The sequence below is a fragment of the Anomalospiza imberbis genome, chromosome 4 (genome assembly GCF_031753505.1).
Source record: "Anomalospiza imberbis isolate Cuckoo-Finch-1a 21T00152 chromosome 4, ASM3175350v1, whole genome shotgun sequence".
NCBI classification, from domain to species: Eukaryota; Metazoa; Chordata; class Aves; order Passeriformes; family Viduidae; genus Anomalospiza; species Anomalospiza imberbis.
The window spans coordinates 2,058,723-2,075,962 of record NC_089684.1 but is presented as its reverse complement, the minus strand read 5'-3'; positions in this window follow the sequence as shown (position 1 = coordinate 2,075,962).

Below are 17,240 nucleotides of genomic sequence, written 5' to 3'. Positions count from 1 at the left end.
ACATAAACAACTCCTATCAAAATAATTATTTCTAATATTTTTACAAATTAAAAAATTATACTTGTGCTTGGATAAAACTATTTCTTACAGCAACATGCCTCATTTCTGACTCCTGAGTATTCTGACCTTGTACAGAAAAACTTGTGTAGACATGTTCAGATCAGCTCTCTCAGCCAATGTAAAATTAACTCTTCCCAGTTTATTTATGATACTTTTTAAAACCTATTCTTAAAAGTTTCCAGGCAAATAAGAAGGCTGAGGAGTCTCCCTGTATACTGGTAGATCCAAGGATTAGTCATTGGAAAGTTTTTTTCCCTGCATTTGAACTTTTTCCTTGTTATGATATCTTCTATAAAGATGGGAAACATCTCTTGCTTTTGACATAGCTAAATATTATCCTTCTTTTCCCTTGCTGTTCTTTCTTCACCTTCTGCACTTTGAGTTGAGCAATTGTAAATTCCTTTCATTTCTTTGGAAATGAAATCCTCAGAATTCTACTTTAGATAAGGTTGTTATCTCCTATTCAGGTAATGCTCACATTTGACCATTCTAAGATGATGTTTATTCTTTTGGTTTGTCTTTTGAGTAACTCAAATTCTTGAGTGTTGGGACAGTTTCAAAAAAAGGTGTGGCAAGCATACAGACCACTTCATGTTTCACTGGTAAGGGCAGTTGCATGGAGTTGAGAAATGCAGGTTGCTTTTGAAGGGAAGGGAATTGAATTTGTCTTTCACACCCTGAATGAATGCTGGAATTTATACAGAAGAAAGCTATGATTGTTTGTACCTCTTGTGAGTTAGCTAACAAGAAAGCTATAAACCTGAAAGACGAGTGGAGTCACTGGCAGGATTGGCCAACCAGATTGACTTTTACGACGAAACCGCTACCTGGACGGATGAGTGGAGGGCAGTGGGTATTGTCTGCCTCGACGCCGTCTCTCACAGCATCCTCATAGGCACACTCAGGAAGTGTGGGCTGGATGAGTGGACAGTGAAGTGGATTGATAACTGGCTGAATAGCAGATAGTCATAATAAGTGACACGAGAGCTAGTTGGAAGCTTTTCACCGGTAGTGTCCCCAGAGGTTCAATACTGGGCCTAGTGTTGTTTAACTTACTCATCAGTGACTTGCTCAAAATGTACTCTACTCCTTCATCCAAGTTTGCTGATCCATCAAAACTGGGAGGAGTGTCTGATACCCCAGGGTGTTATGCTTATCCTTCAGAAAGACCTTGACAGGTTGGATAGATGGACAGAGAGGGACCTTCTGAAATTTAATAAAGGCAAATGCAGGGTTATGCATCTGGGTGTGTAATCCCAGACACCAGCATAGGCTGCGACTGACCTGCTGGAAAGCAGCTCTGCAGAGCTGGAAGTCCATCAGTCAGCTTTATTTTGCTTTTTATCTGTAAATGAGGAAATAAGGGAAGTGCTGGATGATTTAATAAAGGCTGATAGGCTCACTTAGTCTAGTAATCAGGCCATAAGACCATTATTCTTACAGCTCCGCTGAGGTGGTTGGCTGAATACTGGGACCCTTCACCTTTTGTCATATTCACTGCAATAACCTTGCCAGATATATCTCTCTTTCATCCAAAGTATCAATTTGTGCTTATATTTGTTGTCTACTATATCAAGTGACCACACACACTCTCCAAGGTTTTTTTACTCATACATCTTAATAATAATCACTATAAACATCACTGTTCTTTGTTGGAGAGCTCACAGGAAGCTACTTTTTATGTTATTGGGTTAACATATTACAGAGCTTCTTCATTATGTCTGAACTGCCACTCTACATGGGAAACTAGTGATAGCCAGTAGGGTGGGTGTGTATCTGCTTTTTATGCAGCTTATCATTTAGGATTAAGATACTCTTAGAAAAAATTTTTTAGGTAAGGATTGACATGCTTGAATTGGAGCTTCTCTTTCTCAGATTAAATGGTTAGAATTGCTAATAAACCCAGACATTCCACACACCTATAGACTAAATAAATAATTTCTTCATAATGACCACTTATGACTCTCTTTTTTGCATATATAAAGTGTATGCGCACACACACACACACACACACATATATATATTTATATGTACACTTTCCTTGTAAAGCATACTGCAGTTTTCATCCTCTCAAAGCTTTAGCATATAGGAAATATTTGAATCTGCATCACTCCATGTGTGTACTTGTACTTAACTCCCTGTGTCTTAACCTAATCATCCAGAAGCTTGTGACAGTAAGTGTAGAGTGGTTTTCTTGTCTGCAGCAGCACTCTTTCAAAGGGAAGATTCCCTGGTGAATTCATTATTACAAAGAAGTCCCACCCCCTGAAACTGCTGTAGACACATAACAGGATTACTGTTCAAGAGTTTACTAGGATGCAAGTAAAATTGTTCCAGTCAGTCAGCAGCAAGCATCTTTGACTAAGGTAGGAGAATGCTTTCTTTTACACACCCCATAAAAACATAAGGAATCATTTATATTTATTTCCTGTACATAAAATTACTTTGCATATTATATTATCAGTTCACTTTATATGAAAAAAAGCTGATTTTTTTTAACTTGTCTGAAACTGACTCTATAAAAATAACTTGTTAAGGTTAGTGCATTCACTGTCAAACAGTATATGTGAAGATAGCTTTACTGTTAGGAGAGGATATATAGTTCAAATATATTTTAAAATACTGAAGGGAGAGCTTCTGTACTTAATAGATCATAAATGATTTTGGCAGTTGATGTTTGGGGGATTTTGTTGCTTAACATCATTTCCTTGTTTCTTGTAGTTTCATAGCTGCAAGGAAATGAAAATTTCAGTTTCAAAATATTAGCTGTTGTATATTATATCTTTAAAAACGATGCATATTTTGTCTCTGAATCGGAGTTTTGATAATGGTAGTTCTCAATACTTACAGAAAGGATTTGATATGAATCTTCTAACTTCATTAGCTAATGAATGTGTCAAATGTATTCATGTAATTCTCAAGAAAGAAATTAGATGGATCTAATAACCTAATGGCATAGAAGTACTCTCAAAATGTAGAGCTGCCTAATCGATGTGGGGACAAATGAAATGATGTGTGGTCTGCAAGGTTAGGAGTTAATTGAATAAAGAGACCGTATTGACAGTATTTTATTGTTTTTAACAGCTGCTAATATATTCCTAACGGAAAGCTTGGTTTTATTCTTCCTTAAAGTAATTGCACATTCATCCTTAATTGAAATTCCTGGGTTTTATCTAGCAAATTGCTTTTACACAGAGTAAGGGTCTTTGGCATTTATACTTTGGAGATTTAAGTTGTCGATGTGATATATAGAGCACCTACTTTTAACTATAAGTGGCTAAAAATCATTTTAACCTGCACTGAAAATTTTCCTCTACCCTCAGATTCTAAAAAGCTTGTGTGAGTTCTGGGAAATACCTCAATTTATGTAATGTATTTCATGTTTTAGATACTGTTTGCTCTCCAGATTACTGTATGAGGAAATATAATACATTTTCATTTTGTTGAAGAAGGTTTTCATTAGTTCGCATAGCCAGCTACATACAACATATATTATTTCATTGATAGCTAGATTAAGAAGACTATTTAATGACATCTAGATCCATATAAGAGTCCTCGTCCAAATTCTAGTAAGTCTCCTTATTAGGATTCGGATATCAGAAGTGTCACAGCAAGTAATGTTTAAATGGTTGTCCAGGTCTCAAAAAAAAAAAAAAAAAAAAAAAGGAAAGCCAGCTGCTTTTCCTGCACTTCCTACAACTGCTCCATCATCAGGGAACACAGTGATCAGAATTTTTTTTTTCTGACCACACACTCTGCACACCCGCTCGTACTCAGTGAAAGCCTGTATCTGCCAATTGGTTCTGGCAACCTGATGTATTTGAAGAAGTCCATGCTCTTTGCAGGGGGTTGGACTAAATGGCTTTTGGACATCCTTTCCAACCCAAATTATTCTATCTTTTCTGTTCTTTCTCTGCTCATCCAGCAGCAGTTATCCTGAATGTCTCAATTTTAACACCACCTAACAATGGGAAAAGGAGGGAAACAAATATTCAGAAAAAAGGTGGTTCAGCTGTAGAAACATAAATGGCATCATTAACTCACATTTAAATAAAGACAAAGTGAGATATAAAATTAAAACAAGATGGATAGGAGTTTGGCATGAGGTAACAACATCACCCTATGCTTTACCACAGAGGTGGTTGATGAACTGACAACATAGGCAATGTCATGATCAGTAATAGGTGTGAAGGTCTGCCCAAACCCTGGGATATAATATTTAATATGGAGAGATTTGAAGATATCCAAGTTGTAGAAGGAGAGGATGTCTCAGTTAGTACCATGTACCACAAAAATTACTGCCACTGAAGAGCTTGGCAGGCCTGGTTTCACCCTTCAGACTAGGACATCTGGACTGACCTAAACATGCTGTGATTCACTGTGCAGGGGCACATGGACAAGTGTTAAGTAGACTGCCAAGCAGACTGGTTTTGCTGCCTGTGGTTTTGGGGAGTCAATTATGCTAAGTCCAGAAAACAGTAGTTAAATCAGCATGTACTGAAAGCTTGTTATGCTATAGATATGTGATAAATAATTTTCTTCATCACTTGAAGCTTTAAACAGGGAATAAAGTATTGATAATGAACTAGAAACTGTTTCTCAAATACCAAGTTCTTTTTAGAACATCCCTGTGGCATATGAATTTTTAGCATGTTCCAGGATTGTATGAACTTTAGACAACTTGATTCCATTATTGCAGGGTCCAGCTCTTACCTCCAGGGCTCTTCAGCAGGGGCTTATTAAGTTTCAGCTGTTTGGTTTCAGGGAGGTACTGTGCAATGCAGCAATATGAACAGTGTTCTCCACTGATCCTAACCTGATACTAACAAAGCTCTCCTGAGCAAATAGTTCTTTCCTTTCTTGATTTATGTAGAGTTTGGACATATTCAACACTAATAGGACTGCCTGATAGCCTTAGTGGGCTTTAATCTATAATCATACTTTGGCTATTGCTGAAATATTTTTATTTTCACTATAGCCTTTGGACCTCTGTTTTCCCCCACAAATCTCACTTGTCCTCCAGTGCTTAACATATGTGAACTGAGCAGGTCCCATCTATTCCTTTAGCTTGGGAACAAAAAAAGCTTTGAGAATGGTATCTCAGAACTGCACAGTGAAATAAAGTCTGCATCCTTTGAGACATGACAATGAACAATAATCTGTCCTTTTCTTCTCAAATTTGAATGTCATCCATATTTAATATGTGAAAAGTTTCTACCCTGCTTGCTTTATCTTTTTTGGTTTTGTTTCCCACTGTCCCTCCCTGAAACAAAGCATAAAACATCCAGGTGCATGATTTGGATCTGGGATGGGTTTTCAGATTAAGGAACAAAAAGAGAAATAAAATGGAGGAGGGGAAGAAAGTGTCTAAGGCTTGTATCCACAAAGAGTAATTACATATAATTCATGTTTTTGTAGTTATAAAAGTACAAAGAAAAGTAACTCACTCTGACCAAAGTGCAATCCGACTGTATGGTGAGAATATAAATTCCACATCTTAGAAACTTAGGAGAGATGTAAAACACAAACATAATGTGTGGGGAGAGATGGAAGGAGAAATCCTTCATTGCCTGGCAAAGAAAGAACCTGTGTTACTACTTTTCTTCACTGCAGAATGAACTGCTATCCTGTCCCTACTACACAAGTCTTACAGTAGGATAAAGAAACTTGACCAAAAGTGACTTCATGATGAAATCGCCTTCTGCAATCCCTTTTCTTGCATTTTTAACACTATGTAATAACAATTAAAAACCTGAGGGCACTATGAAGAGCAGTTTGGAAGGGACAACAGAGAGGGATTTTGGGGACAGTTTTTTTTGGTTTTGTTTTGGGTTTGTTTTTTTGGGGGGGGGGGATTTTGTTTGGGTTTTTTGTCTTTTTTTAATGTGTAGGAGTTTTTTGGTTTTTGGCTTTTTGTTTTTTTTGTTTAAATCCACAGTCCAGGAAAAAGCTACTTCAGTCATGTTGTTAGAAGATAAGAGGAAAATTAATAGCAGAAACTTTAAGACACTGTTGTTAATATTATGTTCCTAAGCACCTCAACCACTTTTTCATTAGAGAAGCAGGTTTGAGCTCTTAAAATTCCTTCTTTCTGGGTGTCTGAAATAAGTCCATGCTGACTGTGATAACATTGTCACAGAGGCAAGGCTTGGAGCATGATAGAGTGATATTTTTTTTCCTCCACTTCTCTCTCTATTGAGTGCTGGTGAAAAGAGGGAAACATATTTACAGGAATAGAGATCAAACTGATAATGTCATGCAGAGCCTTGAGGACAAACAATCATCATAGAATATATTGATAGCATCTTCTTAATAACTCACCTATATCTGCTCATACCCACCTGGCTAGTAGCTGGTAGCTAATAAGTTTGCTAATTTGCTGGGTCTGATAAATACACCTCGGAATGACAGGGGCAGTTCTCATGCTAATAGTTGGCTTTATAAATGCTTATTTCAGACCACTGGAAAAAAATCCCGTTGTTGTGCTGAATATTCTGATTTCAGTATATATTTACAAAATTACAGTATCATTCTTCCCCTTTCATTTTCCTAGGAGTGAATCATCCAAAAATTAAGATGCATAGTACAAAGAAACCTTTTTGGAACATCTCTTTGCTCCGCCTTGTTTTTCCCATATTATTTCTCTTCTTCTCTTGATTTAATTTTAGAGAGAAAATAATGTAATTGCAAATGCTAGAGACAAAATTACTTGTTAATATAGCAATTAGTCTGGAAATATGTAGCCATTCAGTAGCTTATGGTAAGTGTATGTGTACAAGCTGCACCTAGTGTTGTCTCAGTGTTTTTTCCCATGGATTCAGTTTGATGGAGCTATAGCACAGTATGGGCTTACTCCTGGCAGTTCCTTACATTGACATGTCATTTTTCAAGTTTTCCCTCAAAGTTATTCTACTGGCTCCTCTTGGTTCTGGACTTTGATCAAGCTGAGCAGGTGAGCCTTTGGACAGGTTGCTGTCAAAATGGTGAAGGCATTTCCCACCTTTTCCTAGGAAATGCTCTAAGCAGATTGTCAGCCCTTTCTGCTCCTATTTTCCCCCTCTATCTCTCACTTGCTTTATGGAATTTGGTCACTTGACCCAGGTTACCAGTCACAGGCCAGAGACGCACAAACTGTGACACACAGTTGTAAACTGGGCTACTGACTAGCACTGATCTATGCCTCTGCAGTTCATTGGGCTGAGGAAGGCATATGGCCATCAATTTTTAAAAAATAAAGTCATAAAACCACAGTAATCCACAAATCATAGGTTGATTCCAGACTTTGTGAGTAGAAGGACAACTATATTATTTTAAACTAGGTCATCTAGACCATGTGCAAACATTGACCAAGATACTGTACTGCTAAATAGTTATTTTCTTAAATGCTATCTTATTCTAACAATCTGAGTCTTTGTCAAGGGCAGGAGAAGGATTGTGAGAAGAGTAAGAAGAATAATTTTGATTCTTGAAATAAATGAGGAAGAAAATAATGTACCATTAAGATATTAGGTGCATCTCTTCTTTTTTTGTTTGTTTGTTTTTTCCTTGATGTCAAGACACAGATCTGTTATTTTGACAGAAAAGAGAAGCATTTTCTTCCTTTTTTATCCAAGAGTTGTCACATAAATCTTGTCAGGTGAATCTAATGTTTGCAGAAAAGCAGTTCCTGTAAGAAGCATCCAATTAGCCTATTTATGTCACTTAGTACTCTGTGCTTTAGTGTTTTCTGACTATAGATTAGTTTCTGTGCTCTAATTCCTGGCATTAATATGCACCCACCATAATCTTGCTTTGCTATGCATTATTTATCAAGTTTAAAAAGTGTTATAGCCAGTTTAACTAGGTAACAGGCAAAAACTGTTGTCCAAAAAGTGTTTTTAACCTGAACAGTTCACACACTGAAGAAGATGTGAAAAATGTAATTTCAAATGAGACAACTTTACAGATAGTGGGGACATGTTCTTTGTTTGGGTTTTTTCTGTCTTTATAACCATCTGTTTCTTCAAGTGCTGAGAATGAAACTAAATTTCTATACAATTTAATTTTTAAAATATTTAAAAGTTGGAAATTTGAAAAAAAAAACCTGTAAGTATACCAAAGTGAATCTTTCATACCAGAAGGGAATTCAAGTTACAAACTATAAAAGTGACTCCTACAGGTACTTTTATAGTCTGTTGGGCAGAAGTGCTCTTGTAGATGCTTCTTTAAGAACTATTGTTTGCAGGGTAGAAAACTGGCTGGATGGCCATTGGCCAGAGGTGGGTGGTGAAAGGTGCTATGTCCAGCTGGCAGCAGTTCACCAGTGGGGTTCCGAAAGGCTCGGTGTTGAGCCCAGTCCTGTTTAGTAGGTTTGACAGGATTCTGGATGAGATGGTCAAGTGCACGCTCAGTCAGTTTGCAGATGACACCCAGTTGGATGAGAGTGTTGATCTGCTGGAGGGCAGGAAGGCTCTGCAGAGGGATCTGGACAGGCTGGATCCATGGGCCAAGGCCATGGAGGCCAATTTTATGAGGTTCAACAAGGCCAAGTGCTGGGTCCTGCACTTAGGTCACAACAAACCCATGCAGCATTACAGGCTGGAAGAGTACAGAACAGCTTGAAAGCTGCTCAACAGAAAAGGACCTGGGGGTCCTGGTGACAGGGGCTGAACATGAGCCAGTAAGTGCCCAGGTGGCCAATAAAGCCAATGGCACCCTGGTCTTTATCAGCAATAGTGTGGCCAGCAGGACCATGGCAGTGATTGTCCCCCTGTGCCCGGCACTGGCGATGCTGCACTTCAAATCCTGTGTCCAGTTCTCGGCCCCTCATTTCAAGAAATATGTTGAGGTGCTGCAACATGTCCAGAGAAGCTGGTGAAGGGTCTGGAACAGAAGTCCTGTGAGGAGTGGCTGAGGAAGTCATTTATACTGGATAAAAGGAGGTTCAGTAGTGATTTTATCTCTCTCTACAATTACTTGAATGGATGTTGTAGCAACGCATGAGTCAGTCTCTTCTCCCAGTTACCAAGCAATAGGACAAAAGGAAATGGCCTCATGTTGTACTAGTGGAGGTTTAGATTGATTGCTGGGAAAAAATTCTTCACAGAAAGTGCTGTCAAGCATTGAAACAGGCTGCCCAAGGAAGTGGTGGAGTCAGCAGCCCAGAATATATGTAAAAGACATGTAGACATGATTTGGTGGTGGATTTGGTGGGGTTGATGATTTAACTCTATGATCTTAAGGAACTTTTACAAATCTATTAATTACTCTATGGTATTTGCTAAATAGCATACACAGTTTTGATAAATGAAATTATTTTAATAACAAAAAGAAATTTTTAGTTTGATTTCTAAGAAGGATATTTGGATTGGGTAAAAGAACAGAGTATGCAAAATGCCAGGGGAGATTACAAGCTTTTACAAGGGCATTGGATTAGGGAGACAATCCCTGAAAAATGTGTTGAGAGTGTTTTGGTGCATGTTTATTCTGAGACCTCAGACAATAATAATGAAAAGACAAGGAAACAAGTATGGGACTTACACTCCTATGAACATAATGCAACTGTCCTGTGGAAAGGGGGCAGCTGCCTTCTGAGAACAGGGTAGAAATCTGGGCCAGTCAGCTAAGTGAGAGTTTAAGATAAATGCATTGCTGTTTTCAGGAATTTAAAATTTTTCATGAGCTCCTTAATGAATTTTTAAATTTTAAAAGTTACGTATTTGAGTATTCAACTAAAAGTAAGCAAAATTGCCACTGGAGCTGTTGCATCAGGTATTCATTATATATCAAGTGAAGAGCAGGCTAGCTTTGTAAATATGTCAAAATTGTTATGTGGAAGAATAATTTGACTAAATACTTATTCATATTTGAATGAATGATATGGTTCTACATATGAATACATAGAGAAAAAATTATGTAACCTGCATGTGTTATATACATATATACATATATGTATACAGAGAGAGAGAGAGAGAGGGAAAAAGAGAGAATTGTACCATTTTCTTTCTTAAAGAATAATCTAATCATTAGAGCAGTAAAGTAAGTAATTGGATATTTTTTCTGTTGTCTCATTTCAGGCAGAAGAATATTAAATATTTACAGCAGTTATAGGTGTAGTACCCATCAATATCTACATTTTTTCATAAGTTACATGCCTGGTGATTCCATTGATCAAGGATACTACGGAAGGTTTAACCTCAACACATATAATCTAAAAGTTCACATTTCCATCAAAAATGAAGAGGTCTGAGCTGAAGGTACTGTGGGAAGCTGGACCCACAGTAGCACTCCTTTTACTGTATTTGCTTTGATGGGAAAAAAATTCTAATTCAGAATATCTGACATTTGAGGAAAAATATGTGAGAGAAAGTGAATAAAGTTTTCTAGTCATTAGTTAAACTTTAAACTCATATAGGAATATCTTGGAGCTGATGTAATGCATGAGTTGAAGGAAATTATAAATTGCTGGAGGATAATGTCATAGACTTATCCACATTTGTGGTTTAGGAATACATCTAATGTTGACTTTGTAAAGCCAGTTGGTTTCTCTGAGTCCCTTTTAAGACACTTCATTTTCATTTGACAGTAAATTTGATTTTTACTGATTCCTCTCTTTTCTTCAACAAATAAGGTTTTTATTACAGATTATGTAATATGTTGCCCCAAAACATCAGTTTAAAATTATAAAATTAGAAGCATTTAATTTCTATATATGTGGTAGTCAAGTACTCTCCAAATGAAGTAAAACATAAAGTTGTTATACAGTCACAGCATTAAACCAGTTAAGGAATTAAAATATTTGTGTTGTTTCATTTATGAAGATGCAAATATATTTTGTGCAGAAACATCCCTTATTCTTTCCCTTACCTCTCCCTTGAAACATCTGCTTTAATGTCATATTTATGCTTCATTGATCACAATTGAAAGTTTTTAAAGATTCAGGTATATAATAATGGAGCACAAATGAAAGCAAATCAGTGATGCCTGGAAATGAACGGCTTTATGCTTCTCCTGTGACCTGCGATGCATCCTGTGAATCATTCATTTTCCAAGTATTAACCTAAAATTATTTTTTTATAAAACATATCCTCTTAGTACCTTTTTATCTATTTTAAACTAAAACATCAAAAATCACACTTTGTTTTCTCCGTAACACGGCCATAACTAATGCTAATACTAGAACTAAAATGGGAGGAGATTATCTGTGCCTGGACTGAATATATTTTACTTTTGAGGTCTTTACTAGTAGGTCCCCTATAATCCCACACATGCATCACAGTCAGTGATGCATGTGTGGGATTATAAGGGACTAAACTTTGCTTTTTCTTTTCAGCTCCATAAGACTCATACAGCAGGATGCTTCTGTCTCTGTTCATAACTGGCAGCCTTGAAACCCTGAAATTCTAAGCTTGTTTTCACGGGACATCTAGATCACACTGAAGTCCCAGTGATGAGGAGGTTTGATTTGGTTCAGCACAGGAGAGAATCCTTTGCTTCTCAAAGGATTACATCTTCTTGTGCAATGTTTAGCAATGTTCTGGATGCAGAGGGGTTAAGCAGCATAGGGAGATGGTAAGTGTTGGTTTCAATGCTGTTTCAATTTAGGTTTGATAAAGAATTGTATGCAAAAGCAACAAGGGCAATGGGGAGCTGCTTTAGAAGAGGAGAACAGATGCTGAAGTCAGGTGTATGTTCCAGGTGACTGGTATTATAAGCTTCAGGAAATAATGCAAAAGACAGCAGAGCATTTTAAACAATGTTCTCTGCATAATTTTTCTGTGTTTTTTTTTATGCGTGTTTTTTCATCATTCTTTGGAACGTCTGACATGCTGCAATTCTGAATGTACCTGTACCCATCCTGGGAGAGAAGCTGTGGCTGAACTGAGACATTTATTCATTAGCATTTATTCATTAGCAAAATAAAGAATGGATTTCTTACTCCATTAGTGCTTTTCTATTTGGATGGAATTTGGAAATAACTTGAAAATCCAAGGAAATATTTTTAAAGATATTTTGCATCTTGTTTTTTTTTTTTTAATTTATCTCCTTCTAAATTCCCCTAAAAAAGCATGAAGCAAATTATACCAGAGTGATTTTATATATGTTTCCCAAAGCTTACAAGGTTGAGGGCCTACTTCCCCTGCCCTTGGTTTTGAGGATCTCGCTCTCTCTCTATCATCTACTCCTGGTGTGCTGAAAGGTATTTCTACCATATGCCCCTGCTGTGCTAAAAACCATCAAATAGTGCAGGACTGGACAGTTACAACAGGGCAGTGGGGGTGATTTAATTAGCAATGAGCTAAAGGCTTTTTATTGGACATTGTCCATCCAGTTATGTCTTTTTGCTGTGTTTTTCGATTGTGTCCTCATGACATGTCCTCCAAATGAGGGCTCAGCATTTTCTGAGCAATCTGGTGTTTCTTTTTGCTATTGCAGGACTAGGTCTCTGGCATTGCTGCCCTTCGGGATACATCATAAGAGGACATGACTGCAGCCTACAGCCTCTGCAGTCACTCTGAAAATTCCAAGGTTCTTCTCACCATCCCATTAGTCGTTTTTTCCATTAAAGCCCTCACACCACTTTCAATGGGGTAAAGAAATAGTTTGAATTTAGAGACTGTAAATACACTGCTTGAGAAGACATATTTGACAGATATTGCACTCTGGCATCAGCCCTCTGAACTAAAACCCTGCTGAGGAATTTCACATCAGTCTTGTCAGTATTTTGGGCAATTTATCTACCACTGGAGAAAAGACTGATGATATAAACCATTTCCTTTGGGAGGACTTTTTTTTTCATGCTTTAGAGTCCTTTTTTCTGAGCCCATGAGATAAACAGATGGGTAGACAGCTGCTGTGCCACCTTGCTGAGGTGACCAGCAGCAAAAATTCAGGATTACAAAACGTTCTCTGGTGAAGGTCTCACAGACCTCACTTCAGAGGCACAGAGCAATCTGAAATCTTCCCAAGGAGTCCAGAAGCACACAACCCTCAGTGTATGAAAGATCATTCAATCTGATGGCAAAATGCCAAAACATTTGGTGCAGACAGTGCAGTAGATATGTGGCTTAATTTCAAGATAGTAGTGCCATCACACTACTTAGCAATACCGAGTCTGATTTTAGCAAACTGGGCTACTTTTAACAGAGGAAAAAGAAGACATTAAAACTTCTGCAACTTAAATAGTACTGTGAGTCCTCCTTGTTTAGGATGGCAGCAGGCAGTCTTCCAGGACAACACAATAAAGAAAAATAAGGAATTTATTCATTACTTTCCATCAGCAAGCAGAAGTTTAGCCATTTCCTGTAAAAGCAGGGCTTCAGAAAATATAACAGCTACCTTGGAAGACACATACCATAACCATGTCCTCCCTTCCTCCTTCTTTCCCTAAGTTTTTATTTTTGAGCATGATGTCATATGGTATGGAATATCCCTTTGGCCAGTATGAGTCAGCTGTCTCCTCCCAGATTCTTGTAAGCCCCAACTCTGCTCATTGAGGGAGGCAGAGTCGGGGGAAGAAAACCTCAGTGCTGTGTAAGCACTGTCCAGCCACTGCCAAAACATTGGTGTGTTGGTGTGTTATCCACATGCTTGTGGGGTGTTTTTTTTTTCCCACTTTAGGAATACAAGAAATTGTGGCAACATGAAGTAATGCTGTTGATACAGCTTGGTGTCATGCTCAGGCTTGCTGAGGGTGTGCTCAATTCCGCTGTCCATGTCACCAACAGAGACGTTAAACAGTGCTGGTTCCAACACCTACCCTGAGGAACAGCACTTGTCACTGCTCTCCACTTGGACATCATGCTGCCAAACACCACTCTGAGTGCAACCATCCAGATAGTTTTTTTTTCCACAGCATGGCCTGTCTATCAAATCCGTAACTTTCCAGTTAAGAGACAAGGATGTCATGTGCGACAGTGTAAAATGCTTTGCACAAATACTGGTAGATGTCAGTCACTCTTTCCCCATCCACTACCTGTGTATCCATCACAGAAGGCCACCAAATTTTTCAGGCACAATTTGCCATTGGAGAAGCCATTATTTCTATCACCCATCACATCTTTATTGTGCCTTTGCAGTAGCTACCCAGAGGTTCTGATCCATGACCTTGGCAGGCATAGACATGAGACTGACTGACTTGTAGTTCTCTGCTTGTGGATATCTTGCTGCTGAAATGTTGCAATTAAAACACACAGAGAAAATACTATTTAGAGTGGTTCTATGACACAGCTTTCACGTATTATAAGAATTAACCCACAACCCCAGTTCATAAAATTGGTTTGCACTCTACCCAAAGAGGATACTGTTGTTTCAAGTTTGAGTAGATGAAACAAAAAGATAGTGCCAAGGAAGTGATCTGCTTACTGATAAAAACAAAAGGCTGGGTGGGATGTAAGAGGTGGTAGGAAATTATTACTATGAAGCAGGTCAGTTTGAGAAACTAAAAGAGCAGCAAAGAGTTTCTGTAGAAGGAAAAACAGTAAAGCAGGTAAGGACAGATAAGAGCATTTTATGACTGTTGCTTAGGTTCAGGCATACAACTTCTTAGAGCACAGAAGGAGAACATGATTTTATATGAATCCTACAATCTAGCTGGTCTTTTTACCACTTACACCATGTGGAATCTGATGTGGTACTTTTCAGAGTATAATGCGGAAAAATAAATGAAAGGTATTAATTTAGCATAAGACCACTTACTCATAATAAAATCTATTGTATCTAAAGATAATAGCTACCAGCTGACACATGACTACTCTGGGGAAGTGAGTAGTCATGTCCACTTTGAGCTCTATAGTACAGCTTCTTGCATAGCAGGGAAGTCTTGGCTCTTATTCAATATTTCTTTTTCAGAGTCAGCAGAAGCCGTCTTCATCTTTTCTTCCTTCGCCTAAATTGGTCGTATCTGCCCAAACCTCAACCTGCAGTGTGTCTCACAGCAAAATCTTCTTAATGTGGGTGGATTGTGGGAATATTTTTATGGCTAGATTCTCATTCTTGTTGAAATCAATGCTTTCGACTTGACAATAAATTATATCCCGGTTATGACCCCATCCTTTTAGCAGCTCTCTCATCTCAAGTCTATTTTGGTTCTGTTTCATTTCAGGAGCTTACTGAATCTGAATGTTCTTAGACTCTGTGGAAATTTATCTGCAGTAAAAGTTGCAAACTCCGGTGTCAGCATAATCCAAAGTCTAATATTTGCTTTTAGAGCAGGTACCCCTCATAGTCTAGTCTTGGCTGTAAATCAACATGTAAAGAGGGAGGTGGCATCCAATTATGACTTCAAAAGGGGAGAGACTACTCTTGTACATAAAACAATCCACTCTACAGGGACTGAAGAACTATTGGATGACAGCTGGAGGCTGCAAAACATAAGAACCTACCAATTTCATCTGCTGCGGTCTTCCTGCACTTTCAAACACAGAATAAGCCTGTAAATTGATAATATTATGTGTGGTATCTGAACTGAGAGTAATCTGGGTTGCACATATCTGACTATTCATGTAAATTTCAAATAAATGAAATAAATTCACACTGGTTTTCCTGTGGGAGGTAGTGGCAGGGCAGCACAGTACATGTGGAGAATCAGTTTAAACTTACCATTGATCTCAAGATAACTTCAAATGCCAACTGCATCATTACAACACTGTTGAGTGACACATCATATAGGTGGGCAGGACCAGGTTCAGCATGATTCTTCAGTATTTTGTTGTTTTGAAGTTTTTATTATATATTTTAGGTATCTTTCTTTATATTCCTGGATTCTGTCTTTCTTGAGATCCTCATCCTCCTTAATAAATTAGTGATGGCTTATTAATCATGGAATGGTTTGGGTTGGAAGGGACCTTAAAGACAATCTAGTTCCAAAGTTCTTGCCATGGTCTTCCACTGAATCAGGTTACTCAATGCCCCACCCAACCTGGCTTTGAACTCTGTCATGGATGGGGTATCCACAACACATCTGGACAACCGGTTCCATTGCCTCACCACCCTTACAGGTAACACCTTCCCTCTGTTTGCTGTTTGACTTTACTACATCTTTGGGTTCTTTGCAGTCAGCAGAAAGAGCAGATTCACACATGCAACATAGTTTTACAAAACACATTGCAAGAGATTGGTATAGAAGATTATTTTACCCTACAGTTTGATGGAAATAGAGATTTATTGTTTTTCCTTAAATGCCCTTTTATTGAGGCTACATTATAATTAAATCATTTTGCAATTGTCCCCTCATCTTATGCTTTCTTAGTTTTTGTAGATAATATTTTTAGAACTCTACATTATTCATATATTTCTCAGATGGCAAAAAAACATACTTATCTCAATCCTTCTGTTGACATTTCCAGGCTCCTTTGCAACTCTTGATTTTTTTCTCTGAATTCCCTTGAACTTGCTAACAATCTTGCAACAACAATGCACCAAAGTAGTTTCTGACTCCACTGTTTTGGCTGTACAACTTTGAGGGGAAGGCTTATCATGAATAAGCTATGCAAGGACATGCTTAAAATCCAGTGGGATGGGAGGGTTTTTTACTGGTTTCCACTTTTTCCATACTGACCGCATGGGACTCTGACCAATCAGACTGAAGTCTGTTTGAAGCAGTTACAAAATGCCTGTATCTTAGTCATACTGGCTGGCCACCCACAAATCCTCAAAAAAATTTTTTTAAACTTTATCCACCGTTTTTATTGTCTTGAGTCCAACAAATGGAATGATCTGGATATTAGTCACAGATGTCTGTGCTACTTCATATTGAGTGTGGGCATTGCCCAGATGTTGTGTGTACATGAGCTTTTTGGACTTCCAGAGTCCAGAGGGGGAGGGGGACAAGACACAGCGACACATATGCATATATAAAAGTTTACTTGTGAGTGAGCTCATCCTCCATTATTTTTTGATGATGGGCTTTGGAATGATTTAGTGAGGCAGTTATATTTAGGTATATTTAACTTTTTGTGGGCATGCAGACAAATATTTGCTATAGCTCTACTTCACCTTTCACATACTATAGTATATTAAACCACAAAACCACACTGGCATAGTTAAAGGGTGGATATTTAACATTATGCTCTTCTTGGAATAGATGTGTTTGAGGAGGAATGGGGGGTGGTTTTGTGTGTGGTTTTTTTTTTTTTTTTTTTTTTTTTTGCTTTGAATGTTTTGGGTTATTTCCTTGCGACTGTGCATGCCTAATAGAAACT